Here is a 14,184-nt window from a genome sequence, read left to right on the forward strand (position 1 = left end):
ATATTCAACTGTAGGCCTGACTTTGGACTTTCTTCCTTGATCTTCCTTAGCAGTTGTTCCAGGTCTGGGCAGTTTTCTTCTAGTATTATAGTGTCGTCTGTGTATCTTAGGTTGTTGATAGTCCTTTCTTCTATTTTCACTCCTTCTTCTGTGTCCACGCCTGCTTTCTTTACAATATGTTCTGCATATAAGTTAAACAGGTAGGGTGATCAGATACAGCCTTGTTTGACCACTTTGCCATGAACTGGGTAAATTTGGATGATCCCCCCCCCCCCCGGTATCCCATTCAGGGAGGACTTCCATTTTGTTTGTAATTATGCCATTTTGAAATAACTAGAATGTTATGGGTATTCTAGATTGTTTGATATTAACATTCTCTTAAATATTTTACTTCCTATCTGTTGCTGTAAGAAGGAGACTCAACTAGTGAGACCAGTGCAAATTCAGTAGCCCAGCCTATCATGCTAAGATGTACCAGCTGAGCCTGCAATATTCTCTATAATTTCATGGTCTGCTAAGGAAATGTGGCAATTTTATGGAGCCTGTCAGAGAAAAAAATTGATTTCATGTGGATTCAGGTGAAAAGGTGAACTTCATCGGATTTCTAGAATCGGTTGGATTTCCTGAAATCCATGAAATTCATTGTTAAATCTATGACAGTCATGGAAAAAAACCACAGGTTCCTTTCTTTTTCTTTTTTTCCTTTTCAGTCAAGATAGTCCTTGTAGATATTCATACCTCTGCCACGTGTTATATGGTTTAGTATTCTTTCCCACAATTTCTTGTTGTTGTTATTGTTGTTTTGAATCATCTCTGTTCCTTAACAAGTTCAATGTTTTCTGACTTTCTGTTGATAGAAATGCACGGGTCTCTATGTGAAAAATGGCAGTCTCTTGGCTTGAAATGGAAAATTTCAAATCCTCTTCCCAGGATTCAATTTTTCATTATAAAAATGGAAGGCTTTCCTGTGTAGTAATGGAATAGCTAAGTAAGTAGACAAATAAATGGAGGGATGCATAGTTATATCAGAAAAAAAAATGCCACTCTTTCCAAATGCATTATGTGGAGTGCAGTTTTTCAGACTCAGCTGGCAATCCCAAGATACTATTTCACTGAGCAGAACAGAAAAGAAAATGTCCAGGTCACTATTAGCAAAGCGGGCTAGTATTCTCTTCTTAATTTCATCCCAAGGAAATTGCATTTAAAGCTTCTACATCTCTAGGTTGCCCTTGGTCCTATCTGCCCAGGAATCCTTTTTCCTTTCTAAGGGAGATGGAGCAGTTTTTTTTAAAGGGAGGGGGAAAGGGAGGAAAACCATAGAGCTTTGGAACTGAAGTCATTCAGCTTTTTGTTCTTTAGCTTGAGAAAAGTTTTAAAAATGTGAACTGGTGGTAAATGGACACAAAAGAAGGAAAACTTATGAAGCACCGTTAAAAGAAGACTGAGGTTGGAATCCTGTTGATGAATGACACTGGCATGATGGTCTGTTATGCTTGAGTGAAATACTTTTTTTGAGCAATGCATAGGAGTTTGTCACATGGATCCTGTTCTTGCTTCCCTGAGTGATAACCGCCCAGAACCGATTCTACTTCCTACTATATCTCCTCATCATTTGTGGATTGTAAAATAATCTTGTAATGTTGTATTGTATTGTTATATATTTTAATCATGTTTTATGTAAATTATAGTTTGGGAGGGAGATCAGGATTTTGTGCTTTTATTGTTTTTATATTGTGTATCATAAACTCTGTTGTTATCCACCTCGATCCCCAAATGGAAGAGGCGGGATATAAATAAATATTTTATTATTTATTATTATTATATAAAAGGAAATGAATAAATACCAGTTTGGGAGCACTCCCTATCATATGTCCCTTCAATAGCATGACTGGGCCATTGTGCCTTTTGAGATTGTGGTTGTTATTATTAACACACTTCTGGTGGTATGCTAATACATTAAAAACAGGGTTGGGAACAGCCTGCTTGAAAATAATGAGGGGGAGAGGAGGAGACACATGTGATGGACAATTATCAGAACGGGTTCAGGAGGAACCTATCGCACCTGGGAACTTGTTGATGGGTTTTCCTTGTCAGTGACAAGATGTGCTCCAACAATGCTTTGAGGGCAAGGGAGAAATGAGACAAAGATGGTGTCATGATCTAAATATCCCTAAAGGTGACATTTTCCAACTTTAATGGTGGTTTAAAAGCTATGTGTGACAAAGTTCATAGAGATGGGGCAGGAGATGGCAGAAAAAGCATCTTCATTACCAGAGAAAGCCACTTTTCTGGATTCTGGGCTTCTCTATCTTTCCTGACACAGATGATGTCTACTGTCATCTCTCCTGGCATTGTAGCACCCATGGCCAATTCACCCCTGCACCTATACTGTTTCCACCACCTACACTGATCTATGGGTTCAATGGTATTATATAGGAACTGGTTCATACATGCATGCATATCACTCTTTTCACCTGTTTGACTGACAGAGGTTTGGTTGATGTGATGATGTTAGGGTTTGGTGTTAGCAAATCATACTGTCAAATGTTTCCATTCCTCACAAACTGCATCTACACTGCAGAATCTAAGCAGTTTGACACCACTTTAACTTTCATGGCTCAATGCCTTGGAATTCTAGGATTTATAGTTTTGTGGGCTATTTAGTCTTCTCTGTCAGAGAGCTCTGGTGCCATAGCAAACTACAAATCTCAGGATTCCATAGGATGGAGCCATGACAGTTAAAGCAGTGTAAAACTGCATTAATGTTGCAGAGTGGCAGCAGCAGTGTAGCAAACGCATAATTCAAGCCACGTTGATTACTACTGAAGTCTGTACTTCAAAATGGAAGGTGTGATATGTGTATGTGTGTATGCACTTGTCCTCCTTCAAGTCATCTGACACATTTTTTTCATAGGGTATTTCTAGGCAAGGAGTACTCAGATGTGGTTTTGCCAGTCCCTTTCTCTGAAATAAAGCCTACAGTGTCTGGTATTTGTTGGTGGTCTCCCATTCAAATACTAACTAGCACTGAAACTGCTTAGCTTTCAAGATCAGATAGTATCTAGTGTCTTTAGGGTTTTTAGGTTTTTCCAAGTGCTATACTATTTTTAAAAAGTTTGAAAAGTTACTCCTTCCCCCTTCTACATCCAGAATTTCACAGCCAGCATGGCCAGTTGCCATGAAAGTATTTTAATTGGGTCCTGGCTACTATATAAAGATCTGGTCATAAAGGAAGAAAATTCTACTAATACTGTATTAGATTTGTCACTCAACAAGAATTAGAAAGTAAAGGTGACTATAAGGTGTGTGGTTTTTTTTAACAGACAACTTCAGGGAAGGTTCAGTACTGATGTTAAGAACCCAGGAATTGGGAAAAGGAATCTAGAATTTGAGAATCTCCTACAATCTGAAAAACCCCAAAGAATCTCTAAGTTACATGATTTATTTTTCAGTTGGGATCTGGAGCAGGAGTCCGTAAAGGAATGCATGGTCAAAGGGGAACAAGACTTAGGCCAAAATATATTATTAGAAGAGTGGGAAAAGAATTGGGTGAAGAGAAGTAAATATACATTGAGCAGTGATATTAAAGAAAATATACTTAAAATGCAATACAGGTAGAATTTTACTCCAGCCAAGTTGGCACAAATCTATTAAATATCCAATAAATGTTGGAAATGTGGTGATGCTATAGGGTCATATATTCATTTATGGTGGGACTGTAATATTACTAAAATATAATGGCAGGGAATTTATGATTTGATAAAGAAGATTCTGAAATGTAAGTTACATTTTGATCCTAAATACTTTTTGTTAAGCATGATTTCAGATGAAAACTTAGAGAAAAAATCAGCAAACTTTTACTTTATATGTCATCTATGGCTAGAATTGTATCTGTGAGAATGTGGAAAAAAAGAGACTATCTGAACATCAATGAGTGGTTAAATAAATTGATCCAATTTATCAAAATGGATAAACTTACTTGTATCCTGAAGGGTCAAGACTGGGACGAAGTCAAAAAGGACTGGGTTCCGTTGATAGATTATCTAAAAGAAAAAGGAGAAACACTTAAAATATGATCGGCAAATAGATGCGATATATTAATTTTAAATGAGAAAGAGGAGTAACTTACCTTAATTTAGCGAACACTTTGTTCATAAGGAAATTGAAGGAATTTAAAGCTAAAAATTCTTTACTGGAAACTAAAATGGACTAGACACCAGCCTTTCCCCTGATTTATACATTAAGTGGTTTTCCTCACTTCAGAGATTTTATTTGAAGACTCCAGTGTTATGGACTAGGCAGATCAGTACGAACTCCAGGAAGTCAATTTCTGTGTTCTTAGTAATCTCTTTATTGTCGTTGTCGTTATTGTTCCTCCTTTCCTTTCTGTTTGTTAACATTCTATGTATGGTATTTAATGTTTTATGTTATTTTATGTTTTGTTGATGTATTCTTTTTAAGCTTTAATAAAATTTATAAAAAAAGAAATTATTTTGATTGCTTTCCATTATCAAAAAGCATGAAAATAGGACATGTTCTACATCTAACAGTCACTGCTCACTAAATAATAATAATAATATATTTTTACATTATACTATACTATAATATTAATAATAATGTATTTTTCAAAGCTTTTGAAGTGTTAACTTTTTGGACCATAGGAACTAGATAGAAAGCTGGAATTTAGTATGTATGTGTAGATACTCTTTGAAGAAAAGTGGAGGCTGTTCTTCAGAAAGTATTGAAACTGGACTTTTTTTTTTTTAACATTTAATAGTCAGTGGTCACACCTAGCAGCAGAGGACTGTCTTTTCTGCAAAGATTAGACAAAATGATACAGATGGCATTTAATAGTAAGCTGTGAAAATTCTATTCTCAGTTCACACACTGGATGCATCAGCCTTGTGGAGATTTATCGTACAAGCAAGGAATGTGTATTTACACTTGAAGAATGCAGCCTTAATTGACTGTTAATGGTACATAAAACAACATCTCTTGACAGTGATCTATCCTCAGTGTGTGTGTGTGCGTGTGTGTGCGCGCGTGTGTAATGGAGAGACCATGTAGCACTGGAATCAGTCAGCAACAATGTTTTTGTGGCAGACTGTTTCCATCTCACTGCTAGGAGTCATATGCCAAGGATGAGTGGGGGGGGGGGGTCAGAACTAAAAGTGGGTGAGGTCAATGCTCCCATCTTGCTACTTTCTTCTCTCTCCTTACCCCTTTTCCCCATCTGAGGTCATACCAAATATGGCTTACAGAGAACGTCTGAAAGTAGGCTGAGCTAAGATTGCCTGAAATGAGGCAAGAACCACAGTTTGCTTCTCCTGCCTGTTTTCCCCCTCACTGCACAAGACGCCAGAGGGCCAGTTTTATGGAGATAACAACAACAACAACAACAACAATAAATATTTATTTATATCCCGCCTCTTCCGCTTTGAGGATCGAGGCGGGTAACAGCAGAGTTAATACAGTATACAACAATAAAAACAACAAGCCCCACAAGACCCCAGCCCAACCCTCCCTCCCAACTATAAAATTAAACAGTAAAACATAGTTAAAAAGTACATAACAATACATCAAAATTAAAAACAAACAAACTGCAAATAAGAAAAAATAATAAAAGGAGGGGGATTCAAGTGGTTCTGGACATTATCTATCGGGTAAGGCCTGCCGGAAGAGAAAGGTTTTTGTCGCCTTTTTAAAAGCCTCAAGCGAGGATAACTGGCGAATCTCTTCCGGCAGATCATTCCAAGTTTTTGGAGTGGTGACAGAGAAAGACCTCCGGGAGGTCACTGCCAGTCTGGTCTTTCTAGATTGTAAGAGGTTTTTCCCGGAGGATCGGAGTGTACGGGAAGGATTGTATGGGAGGAGGCGTTCCTTCAAGTGGACTGGACCCAGGCCATGTAGGGCTTTATAGGTGATAACCAACACCTTGTACTGTGCCCGGAAGCTAATAGGCATCCAATGTAGTGATTTTAAAATAGGTATAATATGGCTGAACTTGGATTTTCTGGTGACCAGTCTGGCTGCCATGTTTTGTATCAATTGGAGCTTCCGGACATGGCAAAAAGGTTGCCCCACGTAGAGCGCATTGCAGAAATCGAGACGAGGGGTTACTAGAGCATGTACAACCATTTCTAGGTCCCACTGCTCCAGGTAGGGGTGCAACTGGCATATCAGCCAAAGCTGATAACAAGCACTCCTGGCTGACGCATCAATCTGAGAAGACAGTTGAAGCGATGAATCCAGGAGCACCCCCAAGCTGTGGATGCAGTCTTTCAGAGGAAGTGTGACCCCCATCTAGAACTGGCAAACTTATCTCCATACCCGGATTGGGGTTACCTATTGCGAGTACCTCTGTTATTTGGTTTCAGCTTAAGTCTATTTTCCCTCATCCAATCCATTACCGACTTCAGGCAGTCATTCGGGGGGAGATGCCCTCCTTGGTCACTGAAGCAGTCCGAGATGTTGTCTCTTGTTCCACCAATTACTATGTGGTATACTGCATGGGCAGAGAGAACCTGAGAACAATGAGAAAAAAGTATGGGTTGAGTCTCCCTTATCTGGGATTCTGAAATATTCTAAAAACCAAAACTTTTTTTTGTGGATGGCTGAGATAGTGGCACCTTTGCTTTCTGATGGCTCAGTGTACACAAACTTTGCTTCATTCTCAAAATTATTTAAAATACTGTATAATTTTTAAAAACTTTGCAAACTAAGGGATGAAATGAATATAAAATTGTAAAAATGTCCCTTATATGACTGGTATAGTGTGGTTTGACTGTTGGACTACAACTCTGGATTTTGTTGTTGTTGTTAAGTGTCCTCAAGCTGATCTCAACCTAAGGTGATCCTGTGGATGGGACATTGCTAAGATCCCCTATCCTCTCCTACTCTGTTTAGTTCTTGTACATTCATACTTGTGTCCTCCTTAATAGAGTCCATCCACCAAGCATGCAGCCTTCCTCTCTTTCTACTTTCCTCCACCTTTCCCAGCATTATTGTTTTTTCCAGTGAGTCATGCCTTCTCATGTGTCCGAAGTACAACAGCTTAGGTTTTGTTATCTTGACTTCCTGGGAGATTTCTGGCTTGATCCCAGTATTCCAATCCCTGCTTAGCCACTGGGTTTCCTTGGGCAAATTACACTGTCTCGGCTTCAGTGGAAGATAAGGGCAACCCCCCTCTGAAAAAATCTTGGCAAGAAAACTCCAAAATAAATTTCCCTTAGGGTCACCATAAGTCAAAAATGACTTGAAGACACACAGCAATAACAAATACTCATGTAGTCCCAATCTAGGGACTATCAAACAAAGAAAAGGCAAAAAGATTTTATGTGAGATTGAATTGTAAGCGCATCAGTCTTTTACACAGCTGCTCTCTGAATATTGGGTACAGAGAGTCTAACACTGGCTAATACAGCCAGTCAGATTTGGAAGGATTGCCTTTTCTCATTCACTGAGTTTCAGGTTTTTCTCAATGCTCTGCAGTCCAACTATAGGGACACCTGCTGGGCCACCTCTTTAAAGACAATGAGGAAAGCTCTCCCTTTCTGTGTGAAGAGAAGAGAATGTGGCTTTACAAATTTCAACTCCCCTCCAAACCGTCCTGAAAACAAGCAGCTTTTATGCACTGGTCCATCACTCCTGCACACAATGCTGCGCCTTTTCCCCCTCCTGAGTAAAGGAAAAGGAACAAAGCTTTCAGTCCACGAAAATTCTCTTCACACAGTGGTAAAAGTTTTGTGTTGGACACACAATGTATCTATTTGTACTGAGGTGTGCGTGTGGCATGTGCACACACACACAGTGGTTTCTAAGTCAGAATGTTCTTTTTACCCTTGAAGTTGCCAGGGCAACCAAAGACGGAGCGGCAGAAAAGCAAGTTGCTTGCAATGTGCTGTGTAATCCGCTATTTTCTAAACAGAGTTTGAGCAGGGACTGTAATCACAAGAGGACATTCTTACAACTATTAAGGCAAGGGTAAGATGCCTCTGTTTCACAATCCTTACTTTTCTGAGTGGTTTTGCCTGAATAGGGTGGGTTTCTTTAACTGGAATCCAACCTGGCTAATGTTAGACTGAAACAACACATTGTTCCCAGTGTCCAGTGTGGTTTTTTCATTACTGGAACCAAGGCCAGATCAAGGCAGTTGGTGTTCTGAGCAATTCAAAAAATATGACTATTTTTGTGTGTATGCATGAACTACCCTAGGAGCGGTGGCATAGAAATTAAATCAGCAGATAAATTAATAATACATAAAATACAATGTACATGAGACAGCAGCATCAACATCTTTGTTCATGGACCCATTTTCAACCCTGCCATTTCAGTGAGAGTAGAGGCCTGATCAGGTGCATTTTCCCTCAATAAATTAAAGAATGCATAAAACACTGATGAAAATAGTAATACTCAGAGATTCAGGAAATGATGGGAAGCAGAGGAAGCACATAACCCCTTTCCTCTCCAGCATTAGTTCTCTAGACAGCGTGAAGCCTAGAGCACTTGCACCAGTTGAACTATTGAGAAACTAGCCCAGGTTACAACTGCTTCCCTCATGAGAAGGAGGCATGACTACCTTTAACATCCCTATATTCAAAGACATAGCTCTTTTAGTCTGTATCAGTACACAAAGAGATCTTGTAGCATCTAGCAGTGGGTATATATTTCCATACATGGTAGGATAACGGGATCTAACTTTTCTCTTCCACCATAGCCCTAATGACCATTTTCCCTGGAAGGATATATTGACCTTGGAATGGGAGCTCATGTTGATGTCATTGAAAGTTTATCTCCTAAGAGGTGTAGGATCAGGTGGAGCAGAGCTTCTGTTGTGGTGGCTGACAGCAGAGATGATTCAAATGTCTTCCCTTTGTGGAACTCTTTATGTGAACCTAAAATCTTGTTTGTTTGTTTGTTTGTGGTATTTATACCCCACCCTTCAGTCTAAAGGCTATCAGAGCAGCTTACAGTTATTATTTTTAATTAATTTAGGATTTGGTTATTTCATCCAACACATTTAGGAAGATAGGTCTGAGCCCGTCAGAACAGAAAAGAGATCCAGGGTGAAGGCATGAAGTTTTCAGCAGTACAGAAGTTGCTTGTAACTGTTTTGGTAGTCCTCTCCATCCAACCTCTGCCCCAGAAAGGAAAATCATCCACTTGAAGCTGCAATCAGAGGCTTTTGGGATAATCTCTGAAGGTCTTGGTTTTGAGAAGAAAATAGCTGGCGTTGAAAAGGTTAAGCGTGCCTCCTCCCCATTCTTTCCTCCATACCTGCTTACAGTTTAGAGCAGATGTTTTTCATTTATAAAAATATTTGTGGAAAGTTCTACTGAGACGTCTGAAGAACATGTCATATTTTTTTTACCACTAAAAAACTCTACGATTCTGAAAGATGCCAGGAATCCATTCCATTTGAGCAAAGGAAACTCTTGTGCGTACAAACATAAATGAACACAGCAGCAAATTAAAGCGTCATTTACATTTCACACTGGTCCTGCTTTGGGCTAATTAGCAAAGGAATTAAAACTCACACTTATCACCCGCTGCAGAATCATACTGAAATCATTTTTGGAGGTGGTTGCTCAGAGTGAGGATAACAAGAAAATATTTATATTGTAAACAGCGCTCACCTTAAAGTCATTAAAATTTTTCTTGCTAAGGAACTGGCTCAGACCTGCTGATTGCTTCTGCAGCTGCGCTAGGCTGGGATTTATTGAAGTTAAATATACTGAAGACATATGGCTGAATGCTTTTACACAATGGTATCCCAGCCTCACTGCAGAATGGTATGGATGTTAGGGAATCTTATATGCCTTCTTTCTGAGAGTCAATTTTCTGATTAAAAGGAAAATTCCTGACCCGTTTCACTTTCAGAACTCTTCTGCATTAATTCCTTCTGACTGTGAGAAACTGGCATTCAGTGACATTCCACATTTTAAAGCAAAATTCACAAAGGTGTCTATTCAAAGCAGTGTAGGAAATGTATGAAAGGAACAAGGCAGGGTGACTATGGCCCTCTAAACGCTTCAGAAGCATGGAGGTGGGATCACGCTTCTCAAACGTCATTGAGGCATTTCGCTGTTCTTCCATTGACGAATCATTCGTAGAGAAGCCATTTTTGTAATAACAGAAGATCCCGTTATTACAGAAATGACTGCTCCATGAATGATTCGTCGATGGGAGAAGAGTGGGATGCGCTTCAGTGATGTTTGAGAAGTGCAACTGGCGACCCCACCTCCACGCTTCTGAAGCATTTGGCCCACTATTCCAGTGTGATAAGTGCCTCGTGTGATAAGGTCATCTTCAATTACCTCCTATTATTATTATTATTATTATTATTATTATTATTATTATTATTATTATCCTATATTACCTGATTCCCTCCCCCCCTCACCATTCCCTTCTCCTTTTGTGTCGTGTCTTTTAGATTGTAAGCCTGTGGGCAGGGAACTGTCTGTTATCCCCTCTATTGTAAACCGCTCGTATTCCCAGTGATTGGGCGGTATATAAATAAAACCTATTATTATTATTATTATTATTATTATTATTATTATTATTAATTACAAACCCCTGGACACCTGATGGGAATCAATGATGAAGTAGGGCCTGAGACCCCTAAGTGTGCTTCACCCAACCACATATATTTGAGTGAATACAAAAAACATCCACCTCAGGTATGTTTTGAGGAAGTTTATTTCATATGCCAGGAAATATTGCTTGTATATTTCTGAAATTCTTTTCAGTGAGCTAACAATACAACACATGTGTGTCTGTCCCTTTAGGTACTTCCAAACAGAGTTTGGAAAATGTTACTTTTTAAAAAAAATACAGTTCCCACAATCAACTGAATATAGCCAGTAGTCATGCTCACTGGCGTACTGTGGAAATTTGCTTTCAAAAAGAAACTTTTCCAAGCTTGCTTTCTTTCTTTCTTTCTTTCTTTCTTTCTTTCTTTCTTTAATATTTTGTATTTCTCCCAATATCAAAGCTAAGGTGTCTTACAATATAACTTAAAATGGAGCATAGTTAAAAGGAAGTTTTTTTTAAAAGGAGCTCTATGGTTGGACCTACACTAGCAAAATAATTCAAAATAACCTTCCATTTATTCTACAGATTTGAGGGGGGGGGTTAGTTTTTTTATACGTGTTCTGTGAAAATCAGGATTGGGATGGAATTGGGGTGGGGTGATGGGTGGTCTTATCTCACAAACTACTTAAGAGAAGTTCTGAGTGTGGAAAACATGGTAAGGTCGCGCAAGAGAATCTCTGGATTGGCATAACTTCCAACATTTTACAGATGAAAACTGGAGACATTTATTGACTGGACAACATCAGAGTGTGGCTAGGCAAAAAGAGGTCAAAAATTACTCATGGGGAAGAACATATTTTACTATTTTAAATATTATTTTAAGTCAGTACTATTTTATGTCAGGAACCCTTGGTATTTATGTGCTGAATTTGTTTATGGAGTTTATCAGACAAGGGAAATTGGAAGTATAATCCAATGGCAATCCGAATGCAATCATGGGGTTTAATGTTATTGCGTGATAGGCTACCACACGCAATTTTGAGCAATAGCAAGCTATTTTCAGGCAATGGGAAGTCAGTTTGAACACAATTTGAATTCACGTAAATTCGCTAAACTAGCGAATTCACGTGAATGCGTTCTGGCCCCACTTTCTTTTCATTCAAAATTAAGAGAAATTCCTCCCATGTGATAAACTCCCTTGTTGTGTGCTTTCAGGTTGGTTTTGACTTATGGCAACCCTAAGGCAAATCTTTCATGGGGTTGTCTTGGCAAGATTTGTTCAGAAGAGGCTGAGGGCATGTGACTTTCCAAGGTCACCCAGTGGGTTTCATGGCCAAGCAGGGAATCGAACCCTCATCTCAAACCACTATGCCACGCTAGCTTTCTGAGCTCAATTTAGAAAAGCTTAAAATGAAAAAAAACCCCAATCAATAAATGCAATACAGTGTGCCCATGTCATACGCAGGGAGCATTATATGCTGCCATCCAGCCTCTGTTTGAAGAACTCTAAGGAAGGAGACTCCACCACACTCCGAAGGAGTTTGTTCCACTGTCGAACAGCCCTTATTGTTAGGAAGTTCCTCCTAATGTTGAGGTGGAATCTCTTTTCCTGCAGTTTGCATCCAATATTCCGCGTTGTAGTTTTCTGTTGCTCCAGAGACTATAACGCGGAACAATGGATGCAAACTGCAGGAAAAGAGATTCCACCTCAACATTAGAAGGAACTTCCTGACAGTAAGGGCTGTTTGACAGTGGAACAAACTCCCTCGGAGTGTGGTGGAATCTCCTTCCTTAGAGGTCTTCAAACGGAGGCTGAATGGCCATCTGTTGGGGATGCTTTGATTTAGATTTCCTGCATGGCAGGGGGTTCGACCGGATGGCCCTTGTGGTCCCTTCCAACTCTATGATTCTGTGATTCTAATATCCTTGATCTTGTGTGTCAACACAAAGACTTTCTCATCTCCAGCCTAAAATGCATGATCAGTGAAATAAGAGTGCTTTTTCTCTTGTCAAAATAAATCATCAATAATTCTAAAAATGATGCAATTAAAATATCTATAGGGAACAGCAATTGTTATGGATATTGTTAAGAACATTGTGAAATGACATTGGTTATTGGAGAAATATTAGAAGTTGAAAGTGACTTATTTTCATATCCTGCCCTTCCCTTGCTACCAGTGCATTACAGATTTCATATATATTTAATTTCCATTTTTATTTAATATTTATATAATACTTTTCATTCCAGAAAGAAATTCATATATACTTATAGAAGGTAAACAGAAATCAGTGCAAGATTGTTGTGGTATATCTGAAAAAATTATTTTCAAGGAAATGGATGAAGTCCCCCTGGTGTTTCATTATAGATTATGCCATCATTGGATATCCACACACCCAGTGGAAACAAGTTGCCAGAGGGAAAGCTTGTGCTCAAACAGATTCCAGAATGAGGAGCAACAAACCATCTTCTCATTCCATATCAACTTAAGGGGAGATCCGAAGCTCCAATCCTAATATTTATAGAAATGCTCAATAATTCTGCTCAACTTGCTTTTAAGGGTGAATCTACACTGTACAGTTTTATATCACTTTAAGTGCTGTAGCTTCATACTATATAGTTCTGGGATTTGTAGTTTTACAAGGTCTTTAGCTTTCCCTGCCAAATGTCCTGGTGCTGCACTAAACTACAAATCCCAGGATTCTATAGGGTGGACCCACAGCAGTTAAAGTGGTGTCAAACTGCATTCTTTCTACAGTATAGATGCACCCTAATTCAGATTTACTGGAATAATATCTGGTTCAGCACACAGTCATCTTCAGTTTTTACACTTATACAACTGGCAAAATCTGTTGGTGAATAAGCTGGGTCTACACCATCACAAATCATTCCTTTGGTTATCATGGATGTAAGAATTCTTTTTTGGCTCTACAACAATAAAAATAATCCCACCAAAACCACACCTTGCAAGCAAAGGCATCACTGAGGGAGGGGTGCAGGCTGCACCAGGTGGGGGTGACACCACTACTTCCCAAATATCTGCTTTTGGGCTTTTGGCTGTAGCACTGAAGAGATATGTGAATGGGTTGATACTGAGATAGATGAGAAAGGAGAAGCCACAGGTTTTTATTTTTTAAAAAATAAATTTTAATTTTAAAATATTTTATTTTATTTTTTAAATTCTTTTAAAAATTTTCTTTAAAAAATTACAGTTTACCACTCTTGACTATGATTATTGGCTACTGATGAACTTGGGTTTTTTTTTTTAGAGAACTAATAGGAATGCAGTAAATTCAGTATTAGTGTTTTATCAATAGTACAGTATTTGTATTATTGTATTATTTTATTGATGTAATCCTGCCTCGATCCTTGGGAGAGGTGGGAAATATAAATAAACTTTATTATTATTATTATTATTATTATTATTATTATTATTATTATTTAACTTTAACCACAGGAAACTATGTACATGTCCATACATTTAGGTTGTGTGCATATGATATTGTAATTCAAAGGTATAATTTTAATTTTGCTAGTTATCTATGTCACATTCAGGGATATATGGGGATTATGGTTTATGATTAACATTAGTGCAAAAATCAATACTGGGGAATCTATATGGTGTGGCATGGGAGGAGATCAACATGTGTGTG

At 38.5% G+C, this 14,184-nt stretch overlaps 1 pseudogene; it reads right to left on the reverse strand.

The window, feature by feature from the left end:
- Positions 1 to 3,862: 3,862 nt before the first annotated feature.
- Positions 3,863 to 14,184, reverse strand: part of LOC121931719 — a 96,391-nt pseudogene continuing 86,069 nt past the window's right edge.

Source organism: Sceloporus undulatus, chromosome 5 (assembly GCF_019175285.1).
Source record: "Sceloporus undulatus isolate JIND9_A2432 ecotype Alabama chromosome 5, SceUnd_v1.1, whole genome shotgun sequence".
NCBI classification, from domain to species: domain Eukaryota; kingdom Metazoa; phylum Chordata; class Lepidosauria; order Squamata; family Phrynosomatidae; genus Sceloporus; species Sceloporus undulatus.